Below are 8,857 nucleotides of genomic sequence, written 5' to 3' on the forward strand. Positions count from 1 at the left end.
TTGTTATGTCCTGCATTTCACCTATAGCCTTGTTTCCATTTAGTGGTCCGGTCCGGTCCGGTTCGGTCTACAATGGTCCAGGTAATAAGGTGAGAGTTTCTGCTCAAAGTTGGACCGTCGTGGTGCATGCAGGGTGAAGCTAACAACAAAAACAATGGAGATCATTCAGCATCTCATTTTTTCCGCTTGGCTTTTGGTACTTTGTATATACAAAGCATTTAATATTGTTTGAGAGAAGATTGCGGGCGGTGAAGACGCATACTTTCTTTTATCGTTACAGCCTTCCACCAATCAACGGGTTTCAACAGTAGCTCCGCCCTAACTGCCCCATTCCAGTTTTCTATGGACCCACAACCAACAGGGGCACAAAAATGATACGGCTTAATGGGTCCATTTTATAATGGAAACGCTCAAAATACTATATAGGACTAGACTGGACCCTACTGCTCAGTGGAAACAAGGCATATGTGTTCCGTACAAGTTTGGCCATTTTTGGTTCATATTCAGCCTGTATGTAGTCGTAAGCACAGGCTTTAAGGACCCATTCCAATGAAAATTGTGTTTTTAGTGTTTTTATATGTTTTTGCGACATCTTTATCATGATGGAGGATATGTATAAAAGAATTAAAGCTTAAAACTGCAATTCTGAGTATTTCTTTATTAAAATTGTGTTCAATCAGGAGCAGATTAAAAATTGCTGTTTGAAAAGCTCTCAGTTGTGAAGCAGCAACTGAAATATGTGTGGCCAAAGTTTCCCTGCTCCTCTGAATTCTGATGCATCAACTTACAGACAAATCGATTCATTAACGTCGAGATTTTCCTTGTCTGAGCTACCATCTGGCTCAAAACTGCCTACGGTTGGATAGCTCCGATATTGCTCACCATTTTTGTTGCTTCGGTTATGTTAGCTTAGGGTTGTGAAGGGTTGAATAAGCTAGCATGAGCGAGTGTAAAACAAAGGGGTGATGGGATATCGGCGGAAGCTCGCTTTTGCACAAACAGTCCCACCTACAACTCAAAGGCGAACTTCTAATAAGCATCTGCTTTGCAAAACACGTGTCTTTCAAAAAAGAACCAGGCTTTTTGATTTTGACAAAAAACTTCATAATCATGATCAAAGGACCACTGTGAACGAACGGTTTTACAATTGATAAAAAATATAATTGTAGAGGGGCTTCATTTGTGCTGAACACATGTTGGGATTGAGCCCTCTGTTTCTTTTTAACTGTCAAACATTGCACACCTTTTTTTTACACCAGCATTTCAAAGCCAAATGATGGAGTTTCCCTTTGTTGTAGTCAAGCATCTCACATTGAACAGTTTCATTTGCTGCTGTTAAAAGGAACCCAAGATGCAAAGCATTTATCGCTCACTCAAATGCGACTTTCACACCACACCCTTTGATGCTCTTATCTCCTGCAGAGACGAGAGCATCAAAACCCCTCGCTAATGTCACCTTTGTTTCTATTCCTAAAGTCAATGTCAAATAAAAAGAAATTAAGTTGATTTAAACAATTTGCAGTTGACTTTGTATCAAATACATGTTAAATGAATAAGAATATTAATTATGTTGACCACTAGTGTGTGTTACAACAAAAGCACATTTGATTATGTGACAAATTATAGTAAAAAAAAAAACACTGTTATTTCCTTTTACACTGAGGTTTTATCTTTCACATTTTAAGTATTAATTTAGAAATGAGGAAGACAGGCATGAAGTCAAACCATAATTAAGAATAAATTCACTAATTTCCTGTTTTCTGAAATAATTGATTTCTCCTCTGGGTGCTTCATGTAGACTATGTCTTATGTAGCCACACACACGTTTTAGGCTCATTTACATGTGGAACACATGAACAACTTCTGCAATGTGGGAAGTCACAGATGGCATCACATTTCCCCCACAAACCCATGTGTGAGAAGAGCAGAAACATACCACAGGCTACCATTTCTCAACCTTCTTCATCTCTTAGATTTTCTTCATGGACCAAAACCCTCACAATGGTAAAAGACAGAAATGCTGAAAAAATAGGTGGTGTTCAACACTACATGCAAAGCATACATTCTAAAAAAAGAAAAAGAAAAGAAAAAGAGAAACAAATAAGACATTGAGTGGATTTTGAAGTATTCAGTCATTAATCAAATCTAGTATAAGGGCTATAGGATTGAATTTTACATCAGGATGTCACTTTCTGTTTCATAAAACAAGCTAAAAAACTAAAATGTCAATTTGATGTGACATGGGAATGATAAAACAGAGAAAATTTTATTTTTTTGTTGATATTTCTACAGAAAACCTACAAAAAAGTCAGCACCATCGCCTATTATGAGGTTTTGTGATTTGCCCACTAGATGTCACTGAAGGCATCCCTGCTTTCTGGTGCATGATGAAGTCAGGCCTTCAGAATTGAGAAAAAGTGTAAATCTTTTGGAATTTTAAGTACAATCTGTGAATAAAAGCCAACCAGACGTTAAAAAAATGTTTGTTTTACCAAATAAACATATGGGTCCAGATTTTTTTTTCAAAATAACAAATGTGCCCTCTGTTTAAAAGAAGTGACTATACCTGAGATCTTGTTTTATGGGCTTGACATCTAATACCACATGTTTAAAAATAATTGACATCCATACAAAAGCTTTCCTCTAGATTAAATTGACCGAAAATCGTTAAAAACTGAAATCACATGAAGGAATAAACCAATTGTTGGATCACCATACAATTCTACCAAACTGTTTCTGTTTAGAAAGCTTTCATTTCTGTCAGTTTAAGTATTTGAGAGCTTTTAATATCCATAATATTTACAGAACAGAACAAAAGTTTGGACACACCTTCCCATTCATTTGAATGAAACTTTTGGTCTGTACTGTATATAAACAATTAATCTACTCAAAATCATCCATCATATTAAATTATCTCCTAACACTAACTACATTATAGTTTTTACTTAAAATCTTTTACACCCTTTTTTGGTTTATCTGTTTCTTCTTTTCAATTTTACTTCTTCAGCAGCCGAGCAAACAGCTGTTTGCTGTTTGTTTTGGAAAAAAAATGACAGCTGGGGTTCTTATATAATCCTTGTGCAAACCCAGAGGATATTTGTATGAACACCTTTTGGAATTATTAATTATTGATTTATTTACTTCAAGCATTGTAGTCAAAGCAATAAAGAATTTACACATATTTATCAAACTCATTACAGAAATAATGAAATGCATAGATTAAAAAGACAGAAAATAAAACAAAACAAAAACGTAACTGAAATCACATTTGCTTGATTAAATATAGTGATCATTAACTAAAGTATAAGTAGAGCTTGATTTATTGCTAAAAAGGAGTGGGAAGAAGCAAGCTTATATAATCCCACCCCTACTGAGTTCATTCATTTGATAGTTTTACAGTTTTTTAAATCCGGTTCTGATCAGATTTAAAAAATCCAAGGTTGATCATAGTACTGATCATAATACTTTGGTTGGAGAGAAGGGGAGGGTAAAATGGGGAAGGAGCAGAAGGTACAGAGCACCAAAAAAACCCACAATTGGACATGGAGTGAAAAAACATCAAGAACTAACTCACACATACATAAATGTGTACAGCAACCCATATACTCGTGCATGTTTTATACATCTAGCATGTCTGCACAAATAAAAACCTGCAGAAGTGAGCAGGCATGTATGTTTAGGTGAGTGTGTGTGTAAATTATTGTGATGGACCAGGCACTCAAGACCGCAGATATTTGATCAAAAAAAAAAAAAAAAACCTTTTAATGCTAATATAAAAGTCAAAACAGAACCAACATCAATGATTAAAGGTAACAAAACTCAACACTCAAACTCAACAAACTCAAATAACTGTCCTACCACAAACATACACCAGGGGACCTTTAACCCTTTATAGGGCAAGTGACTGTTTTTGGTAATTTCCGCACCTGGGGCCTGTTTCAGAAAGGAGGTTCAACCAACTCTGAGGTTGAACTTGAACTCCGAGTTGGTCAATCGGGAGATTAACAACTCTGAGTTTTCTGTTTCAGAGAAGCTGATCTGAGTTAGATCAATCAACTCTGAGTGGACTGATTCGGAGGTGAGCGTGAGCACCGCGACTATAAGAAGCCATTATCAATGGAACGCAGATATCACGAGTCACCATGGCAACCGTGAAAAAAAGAGGTCTGGGTATTTTTCGCCAGCTGAACTTGACGTGCTGCTGCAGAGTTACAGTGAATATGAGCACATATTCCGGAAGAAAAGCAACACTGCTGCATCTGCAAAACAGAGACAGTTAGCGTGGGAAAACATAGCTGCTCAAGTTAATGCCTAAGTTTGCATTTAAATCATTGTCATAAAATATTGACTGTAATAATTTTTTAAATAGCGTACGGTGTGAAATAAAAAATGGGGATATTTAGGAGTACTTTTGAAGTGTTCTTCCTGGTATAAATGCATGAAATGTTGCATAGTGTACAGAACCAATCTGGGGGGAAATGCATTTAACGTCGGTAATGTTTAAAGGACTTTTTTATTAACCTTCCCCTCTTGCAAACGTTGGTCATTTTAATATTAATACATGCAATTGTGTTTTTCAAAGTGAACTTTTGTCTACTGTTGAACCTTTCGCTGCGCGAAGACTTCTCTTTTCTTTTCTCTCTTCTTTCCGACCGACCGTGGTCAGAAGCGCAGGGGAGATTTCCTTCAGGGCCGAAGGGAATTCTCCTTCGGGGTTCACTTCCCGTTCGAAACCCTCAACCTCCAGAGCGGATTAAGAATGACTCCAAAACAGTTATTCTGGGAATGACACCTTCTCTTTATTTAACTAAGTGCTCCGTCCTCCGAACACACAATATATACCAAGCACACACCTCTGCTCCGTGCTCACCCCCCCCCCCCCATCTGCACCTGCAATCGCCCCTCCCCTTGTCTCTCGTGGCTCGCACCCCGCTCAGCACACACACACTGCAACACTACCCTTGTATTGATCAAGTGGTATAGGTGTATGTGGGATTAAGAAAGTAAGCAGTGCTAGCAAATTGTGTTTCCAAAAAGTAATTGTTACATTAATCTAATTCAATGTCCCTGATTTCATTTTCATGTAGATGCAATCCTGCAGGAATTAAAAGAACATGGCAGCAGCTAAAAGTGAAAAAAAATAAAAATCGAGTCTTCTCAAAATCCTCGTAAATGTAATTCTCTACAAATTAATGCAGCCTCCTCGTCTATTCGGTCCTCCAAAAAAGAACAAGCCATTCTTGTCACTTAGACCGTCTCTGTGTGACGGACATTTGGGCAATGAAGGTTAAAGCGAAAAATACCGCTTCGTCTTTAAAAAGGGGAGGGGACCGGCATAAACTTTGAGTTTGGAGAATAAAACCTGCTCCCGACCAGGTTAGGTTCACAGCATAAGTAACCATGGATACTGACTCCGAGTATAAGTTACCTCTCTTTCAGAAACGGGTTTGACTTACTCTATTTACTCTGGTTTAACAAACCTCCCATTCACACCGGGACGAATTTCGCCGGCGATTTTCGCCGACGTTTAACGCCTCGTGACTAAACAAAGGGCACCAACGAGAGTGTGCACACCGACGCGAAAAAACGCCAGGCGTTAAAGCGTCAAAAAAAAAAAACGCCTCGGGTTCGTTTTTTTTTTTCGACGCGTCGCGTCGAAATCTACTCGACCAATGAGAATGGCGCTTTTGCTCACGTGTCTGGAGCTTCTGAAGTTACAGTAAAACACAACTTGGGGGCGCTCAAACACAAAACTGCCTTGCTGAGCACACATACCAGCGAAGAAGATAGACGCCAAGTAGCGTCTACACACAGCCGCGAAGCAATAATGACGGACATTCTAAAATATCCCCGAACCAAGCACCAGTTGGAGCTACTGGTGCTTGAAATATTCATGTTTTCTTTGTTTGATTCTGACAAGCGTGTAAATACTTGCTCTCTTCTTCTGAGTGAAAAGCGACTTTCAGAAGCGTAAAGTTGCGCAGCGCCACCTTGTGTACAGGAGTATTTCTGTTTTACATTAAGCGCCATCTAATGTCAGGGAATGAAATTGCATGTTCACTCCACTCATCGTCAGCGAAAATCGCCTGGGTGTGAACACAAAAAACGTGGCGAAAAACGCTGGCGAATAACGCCTGGCGAATATTCGTCCCGGTGTGTACGGGCCTTGAAACGGAAAACCCAGGGTTTCCCTGATTTCAGGGTTAATGCACTCAGAGTTTACACTTAACCTCCTTTCTGAAACAGGCCCCTGTTACTTATCACGCCCTTCCCCCGTCTCAGTGAGTTCAAGAGTCATGGGATCTTTCCCCATGACTCAGCAAAGATCATCCTACATTATAGGTTACTCAATTGTGCAACTTGACCAATCAGCAGAGAGCAGGGTCAGATCAAATTTCCCTTTCTCTGCAAAATCAGAAAAAGTTGCTTTTGCAGCTCAGTTCACTGGACATTTTCAAAGGAATCGTCAAAACTAACCATGGTAAGTTGATGAAACTCATAAATTTTATTGTTGAATAGTTGTGTTAAGTGTTGACATATAAGTTGTTTGCGGAGAATTTATTGAAATGAGTGAAAATACGGCATGAAAAATGCAGGCACCATATTTGATCATACGCCCTTTTCACTAAAAACAAAATTTTACTTGGTATGTCTGTTTTTGGACATAAAAAAAAAAAAAAAAAAAATTGATTGAGATTAAGGACAGAGATGGAAAGGTGCTAACAACCCAAGAGAGTGTACAGAAAAGATGGAAGGAGTATTTTGAGGAGCTGATGAACGAGGAAAATGACAGGGAAAGAAGGGAGGAAGATGTGGTTGTTGTGGAGCAGGAAGTAGCAGAGATTGGAAAGGATGAGGTTAGGAAGGCTCTGAAAAGGATGAAGAGCGGAAAGGCCGTTGGTCCTGATGACGTACCTGTGGAGGTATGGAAGTGCCTAGGAGAGACAGCAGTGGAATTTCTAACAAGGTTGTTCAATAGGATTTTAGAGAGTGAGAAGATGCCTGAGGAATGGAGGAGAAGCGTTCTGGTCCCAATCTTTAAGAACAAGGGTGACACGCAGAACTGCAGCAACTATAGAGGAATAAAGTTGATGAGCCACACAATGAAGCTGTGGGAAAGAGTAGTGGAAGCCAGGCTTAGGAAGAAGGTGGAGATTTGTGAGCAGCAGTATGGTTTCATGCCCCGTAAGAGCACCACTGATGCCATTTTTGCTTTGAGAATGTTGATGGAAAAGTACAGAGAAGGTCAGAAGGAGCTGCATTGTGTGTTCGTAGATTTAGAGAAGGCGTATGACAGGGTGCCGAGGGAGGAGCTGTGGTACTGTATGAGGTCGTCTGGAGTGGCAGAAAAGTATGTCAGAGTAGTTCAGGACATGTATGAGAGAAGTATGACGGTGGTGAGATGTGCTGTAGGTCAGACAGAGGAGTTCAAGGTGGAGGTGGGACTACACCAAGGATCAGCTTTGAGTCCTTTTTTGTTTGCTATGCTGATGGACAGGCTGACAGACGAGGTAAGACAGGAATCTCCCTGGACAATGATGTTTGCGGATGACATTGTAATTTGCAGTGAGAGTAGAGAGCAGGTGGAGGAACAGCTAGAGAGGTGGAGGTTTGCTCTGGAAAGAAGAGGTATGAAGGTCAGTCGTAGTAAGACAGAATACATGTGTCTGAACGAGAGGGATCAAGGTAGAAGCGTTAGGTTACAGGGGACTGAGGTGAAGAAGGTGCAGGAGTTTAAGTACTTGGGGTCAACAGTTCAGTGTGATGGGGATTGTGGAAAAGAGGTGAAGAGGCGAGTGCAGGCAGGTTGGAGCGGTTGGAGGAAAGTGTCAGGAGTGTTGTGTGACAGAAGAGTGTCAGCAAGACTCAAAGGAAAGGTGTACAAGACAGTGGTGAGACCAGCTCTGCTCTATGGGTTAGAGACGGTAGCAGTGAGACAGAGACAAGAGGCTGAGATGGAGGTAGCGGAGATGAAGATGTTGAGGTTCTCCTTAGGAGTGACCAGGTTAGACAGGATAAGGAACGAGTACATCAGAGGGACGGCTCATGTTGCCTGTGTCAGCGACAAAGTCAGAGAAGCCAGACTGAGATGGTTTGGACATGTTCAGAGGAGGGATAGTGGATATATTGGTAGAAGGATGTTGGAGATGGAGCTGCCTGGCAGGAGGGCAAGAGGACGGCCAAAGAGGAGATACATGGATGTCTTAACAGAGGACATGAAGTTGGCTAATGTTAGGGTAGAAGATGTCCATGATAGAGTGAGGTGGAAAAGGATGATTCGCTGTGGCGACCCCTGATGGGAAAAGCCGAAAGAGAAAGAAGATGTCTGTTTTTGGACATATGCCCTATGCATCTAACAAACCATATTAGTGCATTTTCTTTACAAATAAAGAAATACAACTTAGAATATTATGTTTTAATGTTGCCAAATGTTTTATATCACTATACAGTGATTCATGGAGAATTTAAACACTGTTTTTAGTTTATGAATAGTGATAAAGAGTGATTTTTGTCAGTTTATGATGTTATGAAAGTTGTTTTATTGCATGTGTTTAATTTTTAGTTTCCATCAATTTTTTATGGCAAGAGGAGGGAGACTGCTGTTGTGCCAGTCCACCCTGACATTAGTGATGTTGATGAGGATCAAGATGATGATGTGTCAGACCCCGACTTCGCCCCACCCACCAACAACCAGGACATTCCCAGACCCTCACACACAGTTGTGTGAGGGTCTATTCAACACTTTTGTTATCAGCACTTTTTGTTATTATCACGTTTATGTTCTAAAAGTGATGTTCAAATACATAATATGTGTTTTTCTTATATTTATATATATATGTATACTTATTGGAATTTG

The sequence above is a fragment of the Oryzias latipes genome, chromosome 16, assembly GCF_053564925.1.
Source record: "Oryzias latipes strain Hd-rR chromosome 16, Olatipes_Hd-rR_3.1".
Classification (NCBI taxonomy): Eukaryota; Metazoa; Chordata; class Actinopteri; order Beloniformes; family Adrianichthyidae; genus Oryzias; species Oryzias latipes.